This window comes from Lissotriton vulgaris, chromosome 4_1 (genome assembly GCF_964263255.1).
Source record: "Lissotriton vulgaris chromosome 4_1, aLisVul1.2, whole genome shotgun sequence".
Taxonomy (NCBI): Eukaryota; Metazoa; Chordata; class Amphibia; order Caudata; family Salamandridae; genus Lissotriton; species Lissotriton vulgaris.
This window is the reverse complement of record NC_141691.1, coordinates 213737711-213764806: the sequence shown is the minus strand read 5'-3', so window position 1 is coordinate 213764806 and position 27096 is coordinate 213737711. Positions and strand designations below refer to the sequence as shown.

At 46.8% G+C, this 27096-nt stretch overlaps 1 pseudogene; it reads left to right on the top strand.

The window, feature by feature from the left end:
- The first annotated feature begins 7543 nt into the window (after positions 1-7543).
- The window catches only part of LOC147718572 (transcription factor HES-1-like), a 101507-nt pseudogene continuing 81954 nt past the window's right edge, over positions 7544-27096 (top strand).

The window sequence follows — 27096 nt, the reverse complement described above, 5'->3', positions numbered from 1 at the left end:
AACCCATTTGAAGGATATCTTTGAGTTCCCTATGGAAACCTGTAGGATCTTTTTCATGAGAAGGGACAATTTTCTTCATTTCTAATATCTCTATTTTTGTCTGGGGAGTATAGACAAATGTTTGATGTAGCTTTCCTGCACAATCTACAGCGGGGTGTACTTCTCGGAGAGGAAATTGACCTTGGCCATACTGAGGGGGATTGGAATCATAAACATTAGAAAGGTATTGGACATAGCGTTGTCGTTGATCTAGGAAAATGTTTAGGAATTCTTGTCCCCTCGTCACCCACCTCCCTTCTAGACAGTCTCGTAAGAGAGGATGTAACATTTTGGGTGGGTAGTTAGTGTCTTCATACAATGTAATGAGGTGTTGAACCATATAGATACTGGCTAGTCTTTGAGATGTCATGGGGAGCGATAAAAACTTTTGAGCGACTATGTCAGGGCCATATTTAGAGTATTGGGACACCCAATGGGTGCTTGATTGAACAAGTTATTTTTCTTGTGTGGTGAGTGGAGGTTCGTCGTCCATCCAATCCTCCAAATCTTCTTGTGTTATTTGGAATGATCTATCTGAAGAAGTTGACAATTTTTTAGTCTTATTCCTAAGTTGTCCGCTACTTTGGGAACGAGGGATACGGAAACGTACTGACCCTTGAAAAGCAGTTCCTTCTTCCCTGTCTTCGTCTGTACCCCTTTTCTCAGTCTCTTCGGTAGGGGCACTTTTTTGGTGAGAGTCGGAAACCTTACTGGTAAAGAGAGGGATGAAGAAATCTATTTCTTTTATTTTATTATAATTCCCTGCTATCACTGCTTGATCTAGCTGAAGTAAGTCGTCTGGAACCTTTTTCCCAGCACTTGAGATCATACGGATAAAACAGATAATCATAAATCGTGAGAGACATTTTTTATGAGCGATAGGTCTATTTTTAATAGCCTCTTGTAGGACTTCTAAATTTCCTCCTGTTTGGAGAGCTTTTAGGGAATTTGTGATATTTGGTACCGTAAGCGATAGGAGACATCTGCTTGTGGACCTTCCCCTGGAGTCGGGTCGTATTCACATTCTAAAATAGGTAGAACATCATCTGAAGTATCAGGGATGGGTTCTGTCTGGGTAACTATCCGTCTGACCGTTGTTTGATTAGTATAGGCAGGAGGTGGTTCCATTAAATAGATGGTAATGAAGTCTTCGGATATGGAAGGAACTTTAGGACATGGAGGTGCTGTACGAATACAAGGGTCTGGACTACCATCGGACTCTGTCCTTTGAGAAAGGACGGGTTATATACCCCGTCATGGAGGCCGAGACCTCCCTTTTTCTTTGTTCGAAATTAATATCATCATTCTGATCCCGTAACTTTCTCATCTTACTTTGTTCTAAAATTCTGTTTGCTTTGTCTACTTTCCTTTGCTCTTTCTGTTCCCTTCGATGTGCTTCCTTTCGCCATAATTCGATACTCTCGAACATCGAGGGTATTGCTTTCTTTTCCCAACATTTCTTTTCAAGTGCCATGATACAATTTAAATCCCATGTGCCACTCTTGGTCATCTAATTGCAATTTCTAAATCTTGAGTATAATCTTCCCAAAGATCTAAGTACAAAACGGCACCAATTCCATATTTCGTATACATGAAGAAACCAGGAGTATCCGTTGGGGGGACTGGTACATCTTGTTCCAGTAACCCCCTCCGGGTACCCAGTTTACACAACTTAGAAAACAAAGGCATTGCGTTAATAAACAATAAAACTTACACGTGATATCTTGATATATCCTGAGTATCAGAGTACATACATACCGTTTTCTAGAAACCTAGAACCCGTCTCGACCGTGCTCTGAAAAATCAGAACCCGTCTTGATAAACCGCCAGCAGTACTCACCGAGGTGCAGAGAACTTGAAGACCTTGAAGATCTGGACACTGGACTAGTTACGCGGCGCTCTTGATCAGGGACTTGTCGGGGTTCTGAAGACCTCGGACTCGGCAACTTCACAAGATTATGGCTCTGGGTCGAGACTTCCACTGTCGTCCTCACCGCCTCGTATGGATGGCTAGGCCACAGCTCGGTCCCTCTTTGACACGAAGGAGTTCATGCAGGAACACCCTCTAGTGTGCACTTTGAAGTCCGTCGGTATCTGGAGAGACAGGTTTGGGTCCGCATCACCGGTGTGTGGGGAGAAAGGGAAGTTCCTGTTCGGGCGCCAAATTTACTGAGGTAAATATTTTTGTAATTTACCTTGATTGAATTTCTATAATATCAATAAGGTCAAGCATGAAGAGCAGAGTCCGTGGTGGTTAGAATTCAAGGGTCTTTATTCAGTAACTCGAGTTAAGGGAGAGCTCCGTCACCTAAGGAGGCTCAGAAATAGTCTCTACTTTAATCAAAGAAAACATGGTATTTATACATTCTTGACAAAGAAAAGAGGAAGGAGCTCCCTTTGAGCAAGTTTCAGTATTTAGTGTGGTAATCATACAGAAGTCATGACAGGAGCAGCGTAACTGTGTCATAATCATGAGAAAGAGAAGTCATGGCAGGAGCAGCATAACTGTGTCACAATCATGAGGAAGTCACGGCAGAAGAAGAGTGTTGAGAAATAACCCCAGGCTGGTTCCTTAGATAAGAGAGAGAGAGAGAGAGAACTGGTCGTGACAGGATGTCTGGTGTTGTGTCTTAGCAAACAGGCGCTGGTTTCTTAGAATTGGTTGTTGTGTTTTGGCAAATGGGGGCTTATTCTCGGAATCGGCCTGACCATAAGAGTGTGTGGTTGCAATGGGGCTCGTTTCTCGGAATCGGCTTGGACATAAGAATGTGTGGTTGTGGTTAGAGGAAGAAGTGCGTTGTGTGCAATGTTACGTTTATGTGCCCGGGTTTTCTAGTTACCATCATGGTGAGCTCGGGACGTGAAAGAGAGGGTGTATAACGGGACATAAATAATGAAAAATATTTATTTTCCACATTGGGGAAAGATAATAAATAAATAATAAAATAATAAACACTTTTGGGAAAGAATGATTGAAAAGATTTAGGGAGGATTGAAAAGTAGGCCCCAGCACCATAACAGAGAAGAAAATAAGATGGCCGCACCCATGTGCGACTGAGTGGTGCAGTTCTCAAGATATTTCCCCCCGAAGACCCAATCTGCATTGCAGTACGGCGGACACATCACATGAACAGGTGGGACAAGCAACTCTGCCTGCTCCCAGAACTCTGAGCAGCACGTCAGGTTTCGTTTTTACCATTTCACAGATCTTCAAGTAGCACTGCTACACAAACTCCGACTAAGGTTAGTCATGAGTGCTGTGCATAGTATTTCACTGCATCCTTCCTACTGCAAGATCCGCTTGCCTCAGTCCTTCTTCAGACATTCAGTAGTAGGTTGTTAGAATCCACTTGTTCCTAAAATGTGTTTGTCATGTCCCTTTCCAAGATCATTTTCAGGAACAGCAGGTTCATGATTTGCCTCTATGGTGACACATAGGTTCTCATTAAAGTGTCTTTTGAGGTATTTCAAGTATCATCTCCTTTTGTGTGTAATAATCTTTACACCCTCAATTTTAAATGACTTAAGGCGTTTTGAAATGTACTATGCTGCCATGAAAAAACCCATACATCCTTCTAAGTGATTTCAAATAATGAAACCATGGTTATCTAAGATGTTATAGTTTGAGCTGCAATGTTCCGTCATAATTAAGTTGTGCCTTTTTCCCCAATAATTTTCATATGCAAGTTTCTCTCTGCTTCAGATTAGTTGTTTCCCTGGATTCAATGATGGTTGCAAGCTGCTCTCTTCGGCTAGCCAGATACTGGTTGTGCATTTTCTTAATGGACTTGATTGCAAATTTCTGTTTTACTTATTGAAAACCTCGACTTGTATGGTAATGTAGGGTATTGTTAGTTTTTGTACTTATTTAATTTGATTAAAGTTTATTGGGGCTAGTGGTTATTGTGATCTAAGAATTGTGACATTTGTATTTGTTTTTAAATATTCATAACTTAAATAAAATTGTGTGCATGATGCAGTCATTTTTGCACTTCTACTGTACAATAATCCAGAAACATAACAGCTTGGATAGAACATCACTCTCATCCTAAATTGCTTAGAAATGTACACAGAAGTAAAGGGTATTTCTTAAAAAACACATTCTCCTCGTAGGTGGCATCCAGGCATGATTGGCAGATAATGAATGTTTATTGTTATCCACCTCAATGGTACTGTTATTGACATCCGAAGTATGGCATACCTAGTGGAGCTGCCAGAGCATGCACTATCCTTATCCTGTGTGATTAAAGGGATCAAGTGGATTTCCAATACTTTCGCTCAACTTTATAATACTCTCTTGTATCCCGGTTAGAATATCAAGCACATCCAACAGCAGTACAGGAATATATATTATCAGCAAAATATGTAAGTTTTTTTTAACTTACAATGAATTCTCTAATCAGAATATTGCTATCATACCTTGTGAGCACCATTGTAGGGCGTGATGGTTTAATTCCTTCATGAAGAGGTTTTTAAATCACCTCAGGTTGGTGTGTCCCGTCAAGCATTGAAGAACCACTTGTAGTTCCATGAGATTACTTATACCCAACAGCTGTAGAAAATTCTAAGTTTACCACCAAATGATTTCATCATAAATAATGTTGCTTTCTTCAAATCAAATTATCTTTATTCGGTTTTCCATTGTTTTTGAAATACCATAAAAGTTCATAAAATACATCAGTTTCATATTCATATATAAAAATCTGTTAAAAGCATAATAAAAGTTAACATTTTTAAGTTTCAAAATATTAAAAACTATTTTTTACCAGTGTTCATATACACGTAAAACAATTTGATCCACTTATCACAGATTAGTGCGATGTCTAATGCAAAATTTAAGAAAATTTAATATAGATTTTGTCATAGGTTCAGTTTCCAAGAACTGTAAGGCCAGATAAGCTGGGCGACACTGACGCAACCTCAGAACCTTCAAAAGTGGTACTATCCACCGCCTGCCTGGTGGAACAGAAAACGTACAGAAAAAAGTACGTGAATAGTAGATTGTAAAGAAATAGAATCACAGGGGCAGGGGGAGAGATTTGTAGACCAATCATTTTGGGAAGGGAAGGAAATCATACGATGAAACACGTTAAACCTGAAATGGGTCAACAAAAATTTACCATACTGATTTAAATTGAACTGCAGGTATGGTTGGATAGTAGGAACAATTTGTATTAGCAAACATTGCTGTACAGATGGTTTCCCTATTTCATTTAACAAACGTATTTGGAACAAATGTGACAAACATGCTGTTTTTAAATCTTTTTTTGAGAGGTCCAATACTGATGGAGGGTCATCAAAGAATCTTGCAAGTCCAATGTCAGTAAGGAATTTTTTGACGTAGACCAGCCACCTGATATTCCCCATATTGTCGAGTTTCATGTAGTCTTGGACAATTGTTCTCGTGAGGTGACATTGTTCCGTTGCCCAAATCCTTCGCCACAGCATGACTGGTTCGATTTTAATGATGTCCGAAATATAGTCCAAACCTAGTTCAAGATGCCAACAATACTTTTTGGGACTGCCAACAAAAACCTTAGAAATTAGTTTTCAATTTTTTGGAGCTGATCTACTTTTGCCCCACCCCAAACCCCTGCTCCATAGATCGCAATACTGAGGCATTTTGCAATATATATTTTGAGCATTTCAGTCGGGAGTCTCTTGCCTAACCGAAGTGCAAAAGCCTTCAGTGCACCAACGGCCCTTAAAAAAGCCAATTTGCGGGAATTGACGGCTTCCCTCCATTTAAAAGCCTCGTCAATTAAAATCCCTAGATAGGGATATGTTTCCGTTCTTTCAAGGGGGGATTTATCCACATAAATTTTCTTGGGTTTTTTACGCTTTATGCCAGCATGCATCACATACGTCTTTTTTATGTTTACTTTAAGATTCAAGCTGGCCATAAACGAGCAGTACTTGTTCAAAACCCCTTGGAGCTGGACTGGGGTTCTGGCGAGGATCACCGCGTCGTCGGCGTATAATAAGGCTGGTATCTGCCGACGACCGGCTGCAGGAAGATCTTCTGCACCCTCTAACATAGTGGCCTCTAACCCATTGGTATACAAAGTAAATAAGAAAGGGGCCAGCAGACACCCTTGTCTGACCCCCTTCTCTATCAAAAAACTATCAGTTAGTTGGCCTCCAGTCCCGAATCTCACTCTTCCCGTTGCCCCTGAATATAGTTCACAAAGGAAATCAACTATTGGGGGGTCAATTCCCATTTGCAGCATAATTGTCCATAACCTTGAGTGTACAACGCAGTCGAATGCTGCTGTTAGATCCACATATACCATGTGTAGAGATGATCTTTTTGCCTCTACATACTTTCCGGCCAGTAGTGTCAAGTTTAGGGCCTGGTCCACCGTACTCAATCCTGCCCTAAACCCGTATTGCAGATCAGAGATTGCCTCGTGGTCGTTCGTCCACTCCTGGAGACGGTCGAGAAGAATGCACCCAGCCATCTTCCTGAGCGAATCCAGGAGTGAAATGGGACGATAACAGGCAGGACTGTCTCGGTCTCCCTTTTTAAAGATGGGAATCAATATCGATGACGACCAAGAATCGACCAATCCAATCTCTTTGGCCACATTCAATACGTTGGTGCGTAACGGGGACCACAAATCCGGATTTAGCAGTTTTTATTGCCTTCTCTGTCTCATTTAATGTGAAGTGGAGGGCTAATGGATATTTCACTGGAATCAAGAATTCTAGGTGTTCTGATTCAGGGACTTTTTTCCCGCTAAAAACCTCAGAGAAGTATTGCACCCATTCTCCTGCATCGATAGCGACGTCTAGAGATGGTGCATCTGCTGTATCTGTTAGGAAAGGAGCTTTCACTATCTGCCAAAAGGCTGTACTATCCTTTAGGATGCTATTTCTCTGAAGTTGGGCCCATAAATTAGCTTGTAATTCCTTTTTCCTGACTCGCAATGCGAGCGCATAGGCCTTCCTTAGTTTTATGATCTCCTCTCTGTCTCTCTCTGCTTTAGCTAAAGCCTTCTTTAGGTTGGTATGAACTTTCGTACATTCTGTACTAAACCATCCCTTTCTAGTGCCCTTATTTTGTTTACAGTCCCTGGTTAATTCTTTTCTAATATTTTCTACAATGTCACCATATCTAGCCAAAATCTCAGTTGGAGTTGTAGAGGGATCTAGACATCTTTCCATCGCGTTTCTGCTTGATTTTACTATTTTTGTGGTTATGGCTTCCTGATCTAACTTGCCCCATTTTAATGTAAAACCATTTACCCAGTCCAATATTAATGTCTGTTGATGTAACAGGCTTAACTGGACCATATCTCCTCTATTTTGTGTTTTTGGTTCCTGAAGTGTCATGCTAATAGGGGAATTGTCACTTAGTGCGTTGTTAAGTACTTCAAAGGTCTTGATATTTGAAGCTTTAATGGTGGACACTAAAACATAATCTATCAGGCTTTTGAGGCCCCTACCATGAAAGGTTGGCATAAATTCAGTTACAGGTGTTTTTAATTTATTGGCGAACCCCATGTCTAATTCGACCATCATCGTCTGCATGATGTTACCCTCAGATGTATGTGTGAAGTGGGTTAGACAGTTTCCATCTTCATCAGTGATCCCACAGTTAGGGGTATCGCTCTTGTTGCATAAGTGCAGATTAAAATCTCCTCCCCAAATTACTGTGTGGGATTCCTTTGCATATTTTATTGCAAGATCGTGTACCAGGTGGGAAATCTTGCTTAGGACCCTGATTAACTCAGATAGAGTCATGTTATTTTAGAAATTGATGATCGTGTAGACCTCTTGCCTACTTCCACGAAAAATAATAGGCTGGTAGTTCTGCTCTAGCTTTAAGGGGATTATTTCGCAACAGGGCCAGAGATTTGAGATATATGTTACTAGCCCTCCCTTGCTCCTACCTGCATTAGATCTTATGGCTGCGGAAAAATATGTTTTGTAGCCCAGGAGATGTATAGGGTCATTAAGCCAAGTTTCCTGGAGGCATATTAGATTACTTAAATTTGCCAAGTAAAGGAAACTATTTTCAGAGTGTTTGGAGGCTAAACCCGCCACATTCCTAAATAATAACCTTAATTGAGGGTTAGAGTTTGTAGCGATTAATAACCTACTCTGGGTGCTATTTTCTCCAGGGTAACTTAACTGTACTTCACATTTCGATTTTAGAGTACTCCCCAGCACCTCTAGGTTATTTTCTGTGGGAAAGACAATACCATTGGAATCCTCGGGAGAGGCAGAGAGCTTGTGTGTTAGATCTACCATGATTGAGTGAGCAGTTGAATTATTTAATGCAATTGATCTTTTAGCTCATGTGCGGCATCCCTCATGCAAACAATTGTTTGTAGGGCTTTCTGATATATTTGTGATTATATCCCCGGTGTTTATTAAGCTAATCATATCATGCTCCCTTTGTGATGGTGGTCAATCGACCATCTCTAAACAGCTGTAACTACTAAAGGTTGGTATTTCACCCCAAAGTTTCCTTTGTGATTGTACTCTCCTGCCATTGGTTTTCCAATCAGCCCAGTCCCTACTTTCATGCCCCCATCCTCCCTGGTTCCAACCCCTTTGCCCGTTATCTGGCTGATTCCAGGACCAATTTGAGCCTTCGAGATATTGGCATATTGGGGAGTAAAAAAAGGATAGACGTTTAGTGTTTATACCTCCATTCTTGTCCACTGTATCCCAGGAGCAAATATGGTCCACTGCCCAAGGGTTTTTAAAGTTACCTATAGCACAATCACCTGGGATTGTTTTTTGTTGATGTCCTATCCATGGAACCCTTCGTGCTGTAACGATTCTGGTAACATAGTTTTGCTGGTTTGGTCTGTTGGCATTCAACCAATGGCAAACTTTATTTAATAGGGACCAAGTTGGTTCCTCTGTGTCATGACTCAGTTCAGGCACCCCTGTCAAAATAACTACGAACGGGGTTGCTTCAGGGGGAAGGTTTATGGGCTTAGTCCATCCTTTCTTTGTCCGTTCTCCCTGAGTGTTATACCTCTGTATCTGTACATGATGTGGAGTATTTATTGGGAGTGACTTCGAATGGATGTGTGTTGAGGGTGGGTTTTTCTGTAAGTCTGAAACTTTCTTAGGGAGCTTTTGGGGGGACTTGGTTTTTGGAGTTGCGGGCCCTTAGTTGAGTTTTGGGCCGTTTCCCCTACCTTAGTAGTAGGAGTGTTACTTGTAGTAGTGACATTTGTGGAAGATTGTCCTGGTATTATGTTAACAGTTTTATTTTTTGGTCCTCCCATATTTGTCAGCCCTAGGTTCTTTACATTTGATGGATTTTTTAGAGTGGCGGCTAATACTGCTATTTGCTTCTCTATGACTGCCAGGCTCCTTTGGATGGGCTGTAGCTGATGCTTTATTAGTTCAGCTATCCGAGCCATCAGATGTTGATCTGTTTCGCGTATTTTACATCCTTCGTCCAAGTCTGGGCCTAGGTCTTCCTTGTGAGCGCTGTTATCATTACTTTCATTGACGCTGAGATCCAGAACAGTATGATGAGAAGTAATGTGGAGTAATGGAGAAGTGTGGCTCACTGGTTAGAGCAGGCAGACCCTGAAGCAGAGGTCAGACCCGGGACCAGGGTTCAATTCCCGACGCGGCAGGGTCTTGAGCTCAAATGTCCATGGACTCGATAATTCTCGCTTCGGTGCCTGACCTAATCATGGGTTCACACTCTGCAACTCTGGGCATTAAGCTTGCTTAATCTCCACAATGGCCCCCCGCGGCGGGATGCCTGGCTTTCACCTTGGGGATGCCCTGTAGGGGCTATCTCACAGGGAAAAGCCAGGACGGGTTCCCAAGGCAAGCGCGGAGATACCCCTTCGGGGGTCGAATCTGGCGCTATATAAGAACATAATAATAATAATAATAATAATGGCACTGTTGTCTACTCTAGATTCGTTATATTGTTTTTCTGCCTTTGCTCTTTTGTTTTATTTCCCACTGTCTGGTTCTTTGGACGTGGCGTGTGTTGTAACTTACTTGTTTTTGGAGCTTTAATGTCTTTCGTTTTTCCTTGTACTCTTCTGTTTCGAAATTGCTCCCTCCCTTAGCCCCCTTTGTTCATTCTGGTCGAGGTCGTGGTCCTGTAGAGGAGGACTCGAAAAAATATTGGGCGTTTTTTCAAGCGCCTGAGTCAGTTGTGAGTCCAACAATGACAATGACGCGGACAGATAAACCAGGTTTGGGATGCCATGGATATCCGCGCGTGTTTCCGGAGCAGCTAGCTTCTCCGGTTGAGTTAGAGGTGTTTGCGCTAGTATCAGGGGTCCCAATGACGATCGTCTTGCTTGTGCCAGTTCGTATGATACTCGGCGATCTAATAGTATTATACCTTGATCAATAGTTTGATTAGCTTTAGTGATGAATTGATCAATTGGACCAACGGTTTTAGCCATGTTTTGGAGTGTTTTGCTTCTAGTACCTCACGGCGACATTTAATATGGAGCAAGATGATCGAACAATAATTGGAAGACAGGGGATGGCCAATTTTAGTCTCGTGTATTTTATGTTATAATAGTAGCCTGTCTGAGCAAGATGGTTGTAGTATAAATATCGATATATCAGGAAACGTAAGGGGGTTACATTGTATAGGCTGTTAGAGGGGGAGCCCAGTCCAGTCTCTTCCCGTCTGTGACGGGATAGGACGGGCCCGCCCTTGGCCTGGGCTTTGCCCGGCGTCCCGCGAGACGGGTCTGGTGACGTTTTTAAACGCCTCCTGGCGCTTACAGGTGACGCGGATCACTGCAAGGGCTGCTGGGTAGTGTAGTCCACCCCTCACCGGTCTCCTCTCGGCGGCCCCGCTCTAAATGGCAGAAGAGCGGCTGGGCAGCGGGAGACAGGCGGGCGGGTCCGCGATAGGATCAGGAGGTCCACAAAGGGTTCGTGGGCAAAGGATTCCTCATACAGCAACAAGGGCAAGTAAGGTTCCCCCACTCGATGGGGCTGGTGATGCTTTTAAGCGCCTCCTGGCGCTTACAGGTGACGCGGATCACCGCAAGGGCTGCTGGGTAGTGTAGTCTGCCCCTCGCCGGTCCCCTCTCGGCGGCCCTGCTCTAAATGGCAGAAGAGCGGCCGGGCAGCGGGAGACAGGCGGGCGGGTCCGCGATATGATCAGGAGGTCCACAAAGGGTTCGTGGGCAAAGGATTCCTCATGCAGCAACAAGGGCAAGTAAGGTTCCCCTACTCGATGGGGCTGGTGACGCTTTTAAGCGCCTGTTGGCGCTTACAGGAGACGCGGATCCCCGCAAGGGCTGCTGGGTAGTGTAGTCCGCCCCTCGCCGGTCTCCTCTCGGCGGCCCCGCTCTACATGGCAGAAGAGTGGCCGGGCAGTGGGAGACAGGCGGGCGGGTCCGCGATAGGATCAGGAGGTCCACAAAGGGTTCGTGGGCAAAGGATTCCTCATGCAGCAACAAGGGCAAGTAAGGTTCCCCCACTCGATGGGGCTGGTGACTCTTTTAAGCGCCTCCTGGTGCTTACAGGTGACGCGGATCACCGCAAGGGCTGCTGGGTAGTGTAGTCCGCCCCTCGCCGGTCTCCTCTCGGCGGCCCCGCTCTAGATAGCAGAAGAGCGACCGGGCAGCGGGAGACAGGCGGGCGGGTCCGCAATAGGATCAGGAGGTCCACAAAGGGTTCGTGGGCAAAGGATTCCTCATGCAGCAACAAGGGCAAGTAAGGTTTCTTATGTTCAAGTCTCCATTATTCCATAAAGCTACAAACAATCTGTACAAACTAAGAACTCTGATCCTGGAAATTTCTATCCACATGGCATCTGGAATTTTACAAAAGGACTCTTGATATTACATATGTGAATGTCTTTCTCCTTAAAGTACTATCCTTTAGGACTTTTAACAAACTATGATGTTCTCCAGTTGTTTCCAGAAGACTGCTGGGTGCTAACTGCAGATGAAAGCAATGGGAACACTGAGACCATGGTGAGACAAGAGTTGACTGCAATTGAGTCTTTTCCAGAATATGTATTCTGAATTTATGTGGTTTTAAATTATGAACCGCACCCAATGTCGTCACAAAGGCTTGAGTTATCACTAGATGTCATTGTACAGCACATCTCACGAGAACACAAGTGTGAGAAATTGGCCTGGCATATGCTGCTCACTAGTTATAGTGGGCACCTTGCACCAGTCCAAACAACCCTTGTTGATGATAGGTTTAAGACAACCTTTATTGAAAACTATCCTAGTCATGACTATGGACAGCAGCCTTCAGGCTAAGTATTGAAGGAGTGTAAAGGAGCTTTTTTTACCAGATTATAACCTATTGAATGTCTCAATGAAAGGAGAACCACACAAGGTATATATATATAAAATATATGTATTTATTTCTAAACACTCTCTAGTAATCTCTTAACCCCTTCGATGCTCATGACGGAACGGTTCCGTCATGAGCGTCGGTTGGCCTGTGCTCATGACGGAACCGTTACGTCATGAGCCCGTTGGCTCATAAGAACGTTCAGCACAGTGCAGGAATCTGCGCCGCGCTGATGTGGGTAATGAGATTACAGAGCAAAGTACACAAATAAAATGCAATAACACTTCAGTAAACAGCTCATTATACACTGGGTCCCAGGGGGGTACCAAACCATATATTTAGAAAGTGGTATAAGAACCACAACTTGACTAGACACAAGACCTAGAGCCTGTAGAATCGCTGGGACCACAAAGAACCACCCAAGGTAGTAACACAGGGGACCCATGGGGGACGTGTGCAGTGTGAAAAAACATCCGCGAGACGCCGTTAGTTTTTATGGGGAAAGTCGCGGTTGGAATTTTAAAGATAAAGGACACTTAGGAGAGGACTTTGAGCCAACCCCTTTAGACTTAAGCAGTTCTAGGGCCAACACCCACTGGAGCACCGGAGTACTCGAGTTACCTCACTCAGGGAAGCTGAGTGCATAGGTGTCAAATGGTGTCTGGAATCGTCGATGATTTCAAATGCGATCTGCTGCAAAGTACTGCTACAGTGGAGGAGAAAAGTGTCTGGTGTGATCGAGGCCTGGATCGAAGATGTGAAGAACCTGAAAGCAATGGGGACAGAGTCTGGGTCACTTGCCAGTGACCAGGGGCATGATAGACGGACTTCCACCGATGTCGGGTGATTCAGGTGCGAAGAGGAGAAACTTGACTCTGCAGCCACGAGAACCAGGAGGAGTCGACGATGACCAGGAACTGAATTTGAGCTGTCCCACAAAGTATGTCGAGTACTGCGGCATCGGTGCTTGGATCGAACACAACAAGCCTTGGCAACAGCAACCCACGCAAAAAGAGAAAAGTTGCTTTGGTGTGGACCAGCAAGGCCTTGTGGATTCCCCATGTAGTGGAGCATCAGGGCACATCTGGTGCAACCAGGAAAGCCCAGGGAAAGTCAAAGCTGCCTTCTCAGGGACCCACCAGTCGACGAACCAGAGATTGCAATGGTACCTCAAATGAACGCACAAAGGGCCGGTTCACAGTGTAGTGTTTTTATCTAGGAATCTGAATCAATATTTCCATTTTATGCCCTTACACGGCTATAATCAATAAATATCCCAATAATGGCATATGAAACGGATCCATATTTCAGTAAATGGCCCTTGCAGCCCAAGGCATGGCAAAAGCTACTTCCTTAGATTCCTAGAAAGCACAACGAGTTCTTTCAACACACCAAACCTCCAGCAACCTGGGAAATCCCCGCTTGCTTTGTTTTGATTTGTAATAGAACTCCTGCGAGCACTGTAAGAACGGCCAGTTCTTAGTGACATCTTTATTGACGTCTTATGTCCAAACCTTACGTCAAACTCTGCACCTTTCAGGTATAAATATACCAACGTTGCCTTAAGCAAACACACGGTGGTGGTTCTGGAGCAGAGCAGCTAATCTACTTGCAGAGAGCCCAGCAGACGCGGAGAGCCCACAGACGCTGCCCCTCCTCTGCCGAGAAAATCCATCTCTGGCGTTTCCAGCCTACCCTTGCGGGTGACTGGGATATCGAGTCCTGAGAGAGAGATACCAGACCTCCTACATTCTATTCCAAAGGTACAGTGCTGACTAAACCCTTAGAGAGAATTCTTGAGTCAGATTCTAGGCAAAAACCTACTTAACTTAAACTGCTACTTACTTACTCCTTCCCACGTATTAGGCTTAGGTCAGGTACACCGGGGTAGGGGTATTTTAGAAGCACCAGTTGAGCATGTTAGCCTATGTATATATGCATATATATTTTATCCATTTTAAAGTGTCTTATGGCTAAGAAACCATATCAATGCTTTTACAGTATTATTTCATAATACTCCTTTTACTGTATGTTCTTTACTTTACATTTAGTATTGCAATTGTGGCAATTCATTTCTCTTGCATGAGAAGGAAGACTGCTCAATAAATAATACCTTTTATTTAAAATGCCCGTCTCTCTATTCTCTGCACTCTGGTGAAACTAAGAATGCACATATGACTGAGTGAAATAGCTGTCTATTGTTTCACACAACTCTTGAGATTGACTCTTATTCTGAGGGAGTGAAGTTGTCATGCTTATGCGGTTGTCGGTAGCTGAATCCCTTCTTGTCTGAGCCAGTGAAGCTGATCCCTTCCTATTCAGTAAAGAAAGTTTCCAGTGACCTCTGAGCTAGCTGGCGCAAACCTAAATTAAGTCTAACATAGTCAGTTGAGACCTAGATGACCTCAGTCCTACGTCTACACTGCTGTTTATGTTATTCCTATGCGCAGGGCCTATAGGGAAAATAGGAACTACACTACATGGCGCCCAACGTTTGGTAAGGCGATAAAACTAATTCAGTAAAGAAAGTTTCCAGTGACCTCTGAGCTAGCTGGCGCAAACCTAAATTAAGTCTAACATAGTCAGTAGAGACCTAGATGACCTCAGTCCTACGTTTACACTGCTGTTTATGTTATTCCTATGCGCAGGGCCTATAGGGAAAATAGGAACTACACTACATGGCGCCCAACGTTTGGTAAGGCGATAAAACTAACGCGTTAGTTAGAGTAACTCAGTCGTGCTTTTTCACGCAGACCCTTTCTCCCGTAAATACTCCAATAGACGTCTGGAGTGGGTAAAAGGTTAAAATCCGCCGGAACTTAGTAGGAAGAGATTCCTATGTAGAGTTTTTGGTTTAGTCAACGTTGAAGGATACAGTGTTCTAAAATATTGTGCACCTAATCTTTTGTCTCCTTGAAACTTGATCTGCAACAAAAACCTTTCTGACAGTAAAAATGCCAGGGAGCGAAGACGAAAGGGAAGCAGCTAGATTAGCAGCCCAACTAATGGAGGATGACACAAGTCTCCTACAGAATGACCAGAATGCTATCCTTTTCCGGTCAACATAAGAGAAACTATAACTTTAAAACTTATAGAAAACGGACTGACATCACGAGGAGGTACAGTCATTTTCGTGATAGAGGCACACGAATATCGGCAGACAGAGGTATTCTATTCATGGATAAACTTTCCAGCGGCAACCGCTAAAACACACAAATTTCACTATTACAAAATAGAGGAACCTCCGGATGAATATACTCCTTTCGAGGATATTGAAATCTCACTAAATTACCAAGAGCACCTGCCCTGGTTTAAAGGCGCCCTAAAACATAATGATCACATCACCAGTCTCGGTCCACTAGGTAGACCAGGAGCAACGTGTCCGGTTCTAGCCAGCTACACACCACATCCTGACATTGATAAAATGTCAGACAAGGAACGTTTAGCCCAGCTAAAATTACTAATTAAAATTCACAGACAGTTAGTCCAATATGTAATGCGGACTGCAACAGTCCAACCAGCTGTAAACATTCCACAGCTGCCCCCTCATCAGGGGAACACAAATACAATTACACCACAGAACATACAAGCATGTCGCAAAACGGGAACAAATTCCATTCTGGCTAGCACAGAAAATAACTCAAATAGAGGCAGTATTCCCGAATACTACCCCTATTGAGAAACACAGAATTCTGACTATCTGCCTTCCGATGGGGGTTGCACCACATGTGGAGAACTGTGACACTTGGGGCACAGTCTTTGCTTCCATTTACACAAAAACACATGGTGTTCCGTCTCTGGTGGTAATACCAGATGTGCTAAAACAAATTCAGAATGAATACGGTCCAGAACCTGCTTTAACTCTTGGTATGAAATTACTGAAAGACTTCAAGCAGGTCTCGGCTATATTATTAGCCAACATAAAAGGAGAAGCAGCATCTGTGGCGATCCGCCAAAAATTGAAAGAAACAGATATAACAGATCAACCCCAATTGAGCTTGCCAGAATCATAGAAAAATCCTATGAAGAACTAGGTAGAGATAGTGTGAGAAGTTGGCCTGATATGCAGTGCTCACTATTCTAGTGATCATTATGCATCAGTCCAAACGACCCTTATGGTGATTGGTTGTAAGTCAACCTTAGACCAGCTATCCTCGTAGCGTGGATACGAGCAGTCTTCGGGCTAAACTCTAGAGGGCGTGTTAAGCCAGCTGTTATACCATCACATACCCCTTGAACACCAAGTGAAAGGACACCACACAAGTGTTATGAAAATAAACAGTATATTTATTAGAATCACAACAGCCCTGTACTCTTTATGAGGACAGGGTACTAAACACACAACGAAACTCTTAGGAAAATACTTCAAGTGCACAATCAATACAAGTGCCCGAGGGCACGGAAAGTTTAGTGGTCTCGGGCGGACCCGATAAGGCAAGTCGGAAGCGGTGGGGACTCGGGACCCTTAAATAAGGAGGTTATGCAGGCACCAAAATGCCGAAGTTACCTAGCCCGAGGGCTGCGGCTGCACAAGTCTTTACAGACGTCGGGAGTCCTCGCTGACGAGCCAGGAGCCGGAAGGAAGGAGTTGCTGGCCGGCGACCAGTTGAAGATAGTTCGTAGAGATCCAAGCCTGGATCAGGGATGGATGACACCTGAAAGCAGAGGGGACCAAGTTCGTACTACTAGCCAGTAGTCAGAGGGTACCAGGAAGGCACCGGATGATCGTCACCTCGACTAGGTGAGTGGGCGACGCTAGGCTCTGCAGTCTCACGGACCAGGAGGCGCTGTCGGCGACCAGGAAGGAGGTGCGAGCTGTCCCACGAAGGTTGATGCTGTCGGCGTCGCTGGGCCCAGGATTGGGGCAACAAGCCTTGGCAAATTTCAGTGCCACGTGGTGGGCCTAAAATGGCGTCTGGAGTGGACCAGGAGGGTCCGGGGTGCTCCTCTCTCAGAAGGGAGCAAAGGCCAGTCTGGAGCAACCAGACCAGCAGCGTTGGTTGTCGGGTGTCATCAAGAAGGTCACAAGCCAGCGGCTAGTAACCAGACAACGTGATGAGCGGCAAAAGCAGAAGGGCCGGGAGGCTGCACTTCGGTGCTGGAGCTGCTCAGGGTCGGGGCTTCTCGGACCCCAGAGCACTCACCAGAGGATCCCTCGGCGGTCGTGCTGGTTAAGAAATCGTGCAGGTTTTGATGATGGCCGGTCCCTCGAGGTCTCGTCGCACCCACGGATCTCAGCTGAGCTGACGATGTGGGTAGAGGTCAGAGGTGCCAGGGAAGCCGGTTCTCGTCGAGCTGGGCAGTCGGATTCCTGAGGAAGGAATTGCAGCAAACCACAGAGTTCTTAGATGGTGCCTGCGGATGCAGGGTGACTACTCCTTAGCCACAAGGGAGAAATCTTGAGAAGAGTCCCGAATGTCCTTTCGTAGAAAGTAGTTCTTGATTCAAAGATGATCTAATTTGAAAGGGTCCCCGCTCCTGCCTTTATCCTAAAGAAAGGGGTGGGTACATGACTAGGTCCTGCCCTAGGGGTGGGACCAGGAAGGGGGGTAGTTACACCCCTCTCCCATGCCGGGCTTTCCCCAGGTCAGGGGCTGGTGTGCCCCTGGAACTGGTTCTAGCCGGCAGATGCGTAGTAAGCACCGGGGTGCCACTCCGCAGTCACCTTCCTGTAAAGCCCTGCCTACCCAGGATACACAAAACCCAGTCTGGGATGGTGCGAACACTGCCCCGGACAGGAAACCCTTTGTCCAAGCTCTCCTCGCTGGGAGGACTCCCAGCAGCAGGAGGTCAGACTCCTGTCTGTGGTGGCAGCATCCATTTTGTGGAGCTGAGGCTTTAGTTAACTTTAACCGGGGTTCACAGTTACGTACATGTCGTGTCCCTCTAGAAGGGCGGAATGCTAACCTCGTCGCCAGCATTGGTGAGGGGTCGGCATCCCGATTCGTATGACACCTTACTCGACATGTCTTGACAATGCGATACCGAAGTTACCAATATGGTACGCGTTATCATGGAACAGCCATTGGGTCTTGGTTCCGCAAGCTGCAACCGGGCTCGGCTCTTGCCAGAGCCCAATTCACACGATTCCATGCACTCTGCCTTCAGGATTGTCAAGGCGTGCCATAGGAGTGACTGATAGGAACTCGGGTGTCCATTTTAGGGTTAGATATAGGGATACTATACCTCCAGCAACGGGCGAGTACGTCACGTTGCCCCAGCTGTCGCGCAGCCAGTTGTGTCAGATTTAGATGGCCATCCAGGGGTGGCATAATACATGCTTCAGCCCCTGGTAGGCCCTGGGTACACCGATGTCCTGAGTTACAGGGTCTGACAAGGTGGCCCAGTTCCAATTGGGTAATGCACCTAAGGTACACACATCAATTTAGCGAGAGAACAGCTAGGCTGTGGGTCTGATTGGCAGGCCCACAGCCGGAGAAAGTCGTAAACCAGTGAAACAAAAGCAAATACTCCGGGTGATCATAGGATTGCAGACCCTACTTTCCTACATGACCCCTCCCAAACTTTGGGACAATAAACTAACCTTGACCAGGTGAGTCTTATTGTTCTAAGTGGAAATACCTGGAGAGCCCATCTTCATTGCCATGATCAGTGCCAGGTCTATGCTCCACTGTGAAGTCCATCCCCTGTAGGGAAATGGACCACCTAAGCAGTTTGGGGTTTTCACCCTTCATCTGATTTAGCCATAAGAGGGGCTTATGGTCGGTCTGAATCTTGAAATGAGTGCCATCTGTTTGGACAATGAATGGTTTGGAGTAGTCTGGACTCTTGAGGATAGGTGCCGTGCACATGGCCTGTTTTAGGTCATCGAATGCTTTTTGACAGCTCGCTGTCCACTGAACCTTTTTTGGCATTTTCTTGCTCGTCAGTTCGTGAAGCGGAGTCACAATCGATTTGTAATTTCTGACAAACTTTCGGTAGTAACCAGTCAGGCCCAAGAAAGCTTGAACCTGAGTCTGGGTGGTTGGAGGAGCCCAGTCCCTGATTGACTGTATTTTGCTCTCCAGTGGTTGAACTTGGCCTCCACCGACAAGGTGGCCCAAGTATACAACCTGTGTCTGCCCTATCTGGCACTTGGTAGCCTTGATAGTGAGACCTGCTGCTTGCAGAGCCTCTAACACTTTCCGCAGGTGGACCAGGTGATCCTCCCAGGTGGAGCTAAAGACAGCAATATCGTCAAGATACGCCGCACAGAAGTCGTCCAGCCCAGTGAGAACGTGATTCACCAACCTTTGGAAGGTGGCAGGTGAATTTTTCAAACCAAAGGGCATTACCACAAATTTATAATGCCCACCAGGGGTAGAAAATGCTGTCTTAGGCTTGGCGTCCTCAGCTAACCTGATTTGCCAATACCCAGCTGTCAGGTCGAATGTGCTCAAGTAGTTGGCAGACGCCAATCTATCTATAAGCTCATCCGCCCTTGGTATTGGGTGGGCGTCAGTCTTAGTGACTGCATTGAGACCCCTGTAGTCTACGCAGAACCTCATCTCTTTCTTACCACCCTGGGTGTGAGGCTTCGGCACTAGAACTACGGGACTAGCCCAGGGGCTATCCGAGGGTTCAATGACTCCCAACTCCAACATTTTCTGCACTTCAGTTTTGATGCAGTCTCTAACGTGATCAGGCTGCCTGTAGATTTTACTCTTGACGGGCAAGCTGTCACCAGTGTCAACCTCATGGGTACACCAATTGGGTTGACTGGGTGTTAGAGAGAACATATGCCGGAAGGTTTGAAGAACCTGTTTACAATCCTCCTGTTGATGTTCGGAGAGGCTGCCACAAAAGACAAAACCATCTACTGATCCATCGTCAGGATTCTGAGTGAGCAGGTCTGGGAGAGGGTCACTCTCCTCCGCCTGTCCCTCATCTATGGCCATGAGCAAGCTCATGTCCTTCCTGTCGACATATGCCTTGAGCCTGTTGACATGAAGCACCCTGTGGGGGCTCCGGGGAGTTCCAAGGTCCACCAGGTATGTGACCTCTCCCTTTTTCTCCAGGATGGTGTAGGGCCCAGACCATTTGTCTTTGAGTGCTGCTGGGGCCACTGGCTCCAACACCCACACCTTCTGTCCAGGCTGGTAAACAGTAAGGACAGCCTTTTGGTCATGCCAAGCTTTTTGGAGTTCTTGGCTGGCCTTAAGGTTTTCAGATGCCTTCTCCATGTACTCAGCCATCCGCGAGCAGAGACCATGGACATAGTCCACTATGCTGGTTGAAGGCTTTTTGAGAGGTCTCTCCCATCCTTCCTTCACCAAACACAGGGGTCCTCTTACAGGATGCCCGTACAAAAGTTCAAAAGGGCTGTAGCCAACCCCCTTCTGTGGGACTTCTCTGTAAGCGAATAAAAGGCAGGGAATCAGGACGTCCCATCTGCGCCGGAGCTTTTCAGGTAGTCCATGAATCATCCCTTTCAGGGTCCTGTTGAACCGCTCAACAAGCCCATTGCATTGTGGATGATAGGGTGTAGTGAACTTGTAGTTGACACCACATTCCTTCCACATAGCAGTCAAGTAGCTCGACATGAAGTTTGCACCTCTGTCAGAGACAACCTCCTTAGGGAAGCCCACTCTGGAGAACACTCCAACTAGGGCTCTTGCCACAACAGGTGCTGTAGTGGTCCTAAGGGGAATAGCTTCAGGATACCTGGTGGCATGATCCGCTACCACCAGTATAAACTTGTGCCCTGATGCTGTTGGGGGTTCCATTGGACCGACAATGTCAATCCCCACTCGTTCAAAGGGCACCCCCACCACAGGCATTGGTATAAGGGGGGCCTTTGTCGTGCCACCTGACTTACCACTGGCTTGGCAAGTGACACAGGAGCGACAAAACTCCTTGGTATCTTCGTTCATGTGAGGCCAGTGAAAATGCGAGACAAGCCTGTCCCACGTCTTCGTCTGGGCTAAGTGACCTGCTAAGGGAATCTCGTGGGCCAAGGTAAGAAGGACACCACGCTGAGACAAGGGGATAACCAGCCTCCTGGTCATGCCAGGCTTGGGGTCTCTTGCCTCAGTGTACAGGAGTCCATCCTTCCAGTATACCTTGTGGGTACCTGTGGCGTTCCCAGCAGCCTCAGCAGCAGCCTGCTGTCTGAGGGGTTCAAGGGAAGGGCAGTCTAACTGGTCCTTCCCCAGGTCTTCTCGTGTGGGTCCCCCTGAGCCCAGAAACTCAACTTGATCAAGTTTGAGCTCTTTAGGTTCAGTTTCCCGCAATTCCTGGAGGTCAGCCTCCTCTGAGACTTGATCCTCGACCTGGGGCAAGGGGGAAGGCGATGCCTTAACCCGACTGCTCTTCTTCTTGGGAGGTGTCTGGTCCATTGTTCCAGGATCCAGCACCGGTTCAGTGGGGCATCGTCTGACCTGTGACCTAGTCACAGCAAGCATATGCGCTGGCAAGCCTAACATTTCCATGTGAGTCCGGTGCTCCACTTCTGACCATTACGATGACTCCAAATCATTGCCCAACAAACAATCCACTGGGAGGTCTGAACTAACAACAACCTTTTTCTGGCCATTTACCCCTCCCCAGGAGAAAGCAACAATCGCCATACTATGACTGGTAGTGACGTTGCTGGCATTGGTCACCAGGAAATCTGTACCTGGCATGATCTGTCCAGGGTCCACAAAGTTAGGTGTCACCATGGTGACACTGGCACAAGTGTCCCTACAGGCCTGAGCCATTCTTCCATTTATTAAAGGCGTCTGTCGGTATTTGCCCAAAGTATTGGGGCTGACATCAGGGGATATATCCACATCCCCTGTACAGACAAGGACAGCCTGAGTGAGTGTGCCAGCTAAGCTGTCACACCCCTCAGAACCCAAGGTTAACCCCACTAGTCCCTTGGGAGGCGCACTACTACTGCTGGCTGTACTAGGGGGCACAGGTGCCTTAGGGGCTGCAGTAGCAGGAGTCTGCCCTCCTTTCTTGGTGCACTCACTAAACCAGTGAGTTTTACTTTTACAGTATTGGCACCATCTTTTCGATTGGCCTTCTTGATTCTTCTTTTTCTGGGAAGCCTGACCTCCCCCTCTTTGGGTTGTTGGGGACCTGTCGAAGACTTCTGGTCATTTTGTTCCCCTTTTGAATCTTTACCCTTCTGGTCTGTTTTCTTCTGACCACCCTGGTTCTGGACCTGGCTTTGCTTAACCCTTGTTCTGACCCATCTGTCTGCCTTCTTTCCCAATTCTTGGGGAGAGGTCAGATCCGAGTCGACAAGGTGCTGATGCAACAACTGGTTCTGACAATTGTTTAAAATCTGTTCTCGCATGATCAAATTATACAATCCTGTGTAATCAGTAACCTTACTGCCCAGCAACCAGCACTCCAAAGCCTTAGTGGCACAATCAACGAAATCAGACCAGTCCTGAGACTGAGTTTTCTGGGTATCCCTGAACAGCAACCTGTACTGCTCAGTGGTTAGGCCGAACCCATCAATCAGTGTGTTCTTCAGGACCTGGTAATTGTTAGCATCCTCGACTCTAGTAGTGAGGAGCTTATCTCTACCTTTACCTTCAAAGGAGAGCCACAAGATAGCTGCCCACTGACTCTGGGGGACGCACTGTACAGTGCAGGCCCGCTCCAAAGCAGTAATCCATTTGTGGATGTCGTCCCCTTGCTTAAAGGGGGGCACTATCTTACTCAGGTGTCTAGTGTCTAAACTCCTGTTTTCCCATGGGGGAATGCTGCCACCAGTGGGATTGGTCCCACTCAATTCTTGCTCTCTAGCAAAGGCGAGTCTTTCTTTGGCCAGGGCAAGTTCTTCCCTTTCGATCCGCAGATTGACTTCCCGCTCCTTCGCTTCGTACACTCTCCTCTGAGGGGATGTCATCCCTCTTCGAGCAGAGCCTCAAGAGCCATTGGTACGAACGGATCTGTTAGAGCCTCTCGACAGAGACCTAACTCGTCCGTTCCCAATGTTAAGCTGGCCTGAGAGGGGCCCCAGGGGTCTCCTAGTACCATTCTCGTGCCGGCTTAAGTTGTCCCTAGTTAGCTGGCTAACCACTACTGGACCTTTGTCTGCCTCGTCCCCAGATGTCTCTGGCTCCTAGTCCTCCTCTTCACCTTCTGCGGAGAGATGGATCAGGTCAGGGTCACCTGCGGTTCCCTCGAGGGGGGGCATACTCTCTTCTGGATGAGAAGGGTCGGTGTTACCCGCCCTCCAAGCATCATAAGTCTCCAAGAGACCAATCAGAAACGGAGTTGTAGGGTTTGAACCCTGTTTTAGCTTTCGAGATGTACAGACTTGTCGCATCTCTTGAAAGCTAAGTGCAGCATATCTGGAGGTGACCTGTGGAAGGTCGACTGACACAAGGGGAGACTCAGAGTTTCCTCCTTTGTCTGACATGCTGCTTCTAGTGTGGTGTAAGTGATGCACCTACCTACACAATATGTTTACCTACTGATCCCTTGCTAAGAGTTGTAGCCAAGGTGTGCTAAGCCTTGAGGAGCTACAACAGCTGGTTCAGTAGAACTCAGAGTATTCTAAGCTAAGTTATATGTACCTGGAGTACTTATGCGATCTTTCACAAGATATTCTTAGGATACGCGTGATAAAACAACAGCAAGCTCAAATCCCAACCGCTGCTCACCAATGTGAGAAGTTGGCCTGATATGCAGTGCTCACTATTCTAGTGATCACTATGCATCAGTCCAAACGACCCTTATGGTGATTGGTTGTAAGTCAACCTTAGACCAGCTATCCTAGTAGCGTGGATACGAGCAGTCTTCGGGCTAAACTCTAGAGGGCGTGTTAAGCCAGCTGTTATACCATCACATACCCCTTGAACACCAAGTGAAAGGACACCACACAAGTGTTATGAAAATAAACAGTATATTTATTAGAATCACAACAGCGCTGTACTCTTTATGAGGACAGGGTACTAAGCACACAACGAAACTCTTAGGAAAATACTTCAAGTGCACAATCAATACAAGTGCCCGAGGGCACGGAAAGTTTAGTGGTCTCGGGCGGACCCGATAAGGCAAGTCGGAAGCGGTGGGGACTCGGGACCCTTAAATAAGGAGGTTATGCAGGCACGAAATGCCGAAGTTACCTAGCCCGAGGGCTGCGGCTGCACAAGTCTTTACAGACGTCGGGAGTCCTCGCTGATGAGCCAGGAGCCGGAAGGAAGGAGTTGCTGGCCGGCGACCAGTTGAAGATAGTTCGTAGAGATCCAAGCCTGGATCAGGGATGGATGACACCTGAAAGCAGAGGGGACCAAGTTCGTACTTCTAGCCGGTAGTCAGAGGGTACCAGGAAGGCACCGGATGATCGTCACCTCGACTAGGTGCGTGGGCGACGCTAGGCTCTGCAGTCTCACGGACCAGGAGGCGCTGTCGGCGACCAGGATGGAGGTGCGAGCTGTCCCACGAAGGTTGATGCTGTCGGCGTCGCTGGGCCCAGGTTTGGGGCAACAAGCCTTGGCAAATTTCAGGGCCACGTGGTGGGCCTAAAATGGCGTCTGGAGTGGACCAGGAGGGTCCGGGGTGCTCCTCTCTCAGAAGGGAGCAAAGGCCAGTCTGGAGCAGCCAGACCAGCAGCGTTGGTTGTCGGGTGTCGTCAAGAAGGTCACAAGCCAGCGGCTAGTAACCAGACAACGTGATGAGCGGCAAAAGCAGAAGGGCCCCACGCAGATCGTGGAGATGCTGGGAGGCTGCACTTCGGTGCTGGAGCTGCTCAGGGTCGGGGCTTCTCGGACCGCAGAGCACTCACCAGAGGATCCCTCGGCGGTCGTGCTGGTTAAGAAATCGTGCAGGTTTTGATGATGGCCGGTCCCTCGAGGTCTCATCGCACCCACGGATCTCAGCTGAGCTGACGATGTGGGTAGAGGTCAGAGGTGCCTGGGAAGCCGGTTCTCGTCGAGCTGGGCAGTCGGATTCCTGAGGAAGGACTTGCATCAAACCACAGAGTTCTTAGATGGTGCCTGCGGATGCAGGGTGACTACTCCTTAGCCACAAGGGAGAAATCTTGAGAAGAGTCTTGAATGTCCTTTTGTAGAAAGTAGTTCTTGATTCAAAGATGATCTAATTTGGAAGGGTCCCGCTCCTGCCTTTATCCTAAAGAAAGAGGTGGGTACATGACTAGGCCCTGCCCTAGGGGTGGGACCAGGAAGGGGGGTAGTTACACCCCTCTCCCATGCCGGGCTTTCCCCAGGTCAGGGGCTAGTGTGCCCCTGGAACTGGTTCTAGCCGGCAGATGCGTAGTGAGCACCGGGGTGCCACTCCGCAGTCACCTTCCTGTAAAGCCCTGCCTACCCAGGATACACAAAACCCTGTCTGGGATGGTGCGAACACCGCCCCGGACAGGATACCCTTTGTCCAAGCTCTCCTCGCTGGGAGGACTCCCAGCAGCAGGAGGTCAGACTCGTGTCTGTGGTGGCAGCATCCATTTTGTGGAGCTGAGGCTTCAGTTAACTTTAACCGGGGTTCACAGTTACGTACATGTCTTGTCCCTCTAGGAGGGCGGAATGCTAACCTCGTCGCCAACACCTTACTCGACATGTCTTGACAATGCGATACCGAAGTTACCAATATGGTACGCGTTATCATGGAACAGCCATTGGGTCTTGGTTCCGCAAGCTGCAACCGGGCTCGGCTCGTGCCAGAGCCCAATTCACACAATTCCATGCACTCTGCCTTCAGGATTGTCAAGGCCTGCCATAGGAGTGACTGATAGGACCTCGGTTGTCCATTTTAGGGTTAGATATAGGGATACTATACCTCCAGCAACGTGCGAGTACGTCACGTTGCCCCAGCTGTCGCGCAGCCAGTTGTGTCAGATTTAGATGGCCATCCAGGGGTGGCATAATACATGCTTCAGCCCCTGGTAGGCCCTGGGTACACCGATGCCCTGAGTTACAGGGTCTGACAAGGTGGCCCAGTTCCAATTGGGTAATGCACCTAAGGTACACACATCAATTTAGCGAGAGAACAGCTAGGCTGTGGGTCTGATTGGCAGGCCCACAGCTCGAGAAAGTCGTAAACCAGTGACACAAAAGCAAAAAGTTTGGGTGATCATAGGATTGCAAACCCTACTCTCCTACAGATAGTTTGGGTGGGAAACCGGTAAAACCCCAACTACTTGAAAATCCTGAAAAGATATTTATTAAAAATAATCTAAACACTCCAAAAAAGAGCTGGGATGGAAATAAACAATCCACTCCCAAAGGAAAAAGTTTCCAGTCCAGAGGAAGGTCTCCTTAGCGGAGAGAATGAGCTCAGAGCCTAGAACACCAGTCTTCCCAAAGGGAGTCCTCTGAGAAAAGATACAACCTTAGAAATAGGGATAAATTGAAAAAGCCTGATAGATATCAAGATATTGATACCCGTCCCTCTCGATCTTTTTCGCAGAAATCAGAAAGAAGAGGACGGTCAGAACACAGGGAAGAGCACGTCAAGTCCAAAGACAAGAAACCTGGTCAAAGTAAAAAACTACAATTTCCCAAAAAGAAGGTAGCCAGTATTAAAATATTCGAACATGCCGAGGATACTGAGGACACAGCTGAAAAACGGAGAGTGGGCACAGACAATGCTAGACAGCGCAGCAGAAATCACCATAGCTTGCAAGATCCTGATCAATCATCTGGAGACAGTGGACACAAATGAATACATTCAGGTGAAATGCAGATACCAGAGTTAGCGAACCTCATAAAATATACAAAATAGCACTGCGTATAGAGGGAGATAAGACTAGGAAGGTAAGAGGTCTGTTTTGGGATAACCTCTCAAAAGGCTATGACATCCTGTTAGCCGAGAAAGACT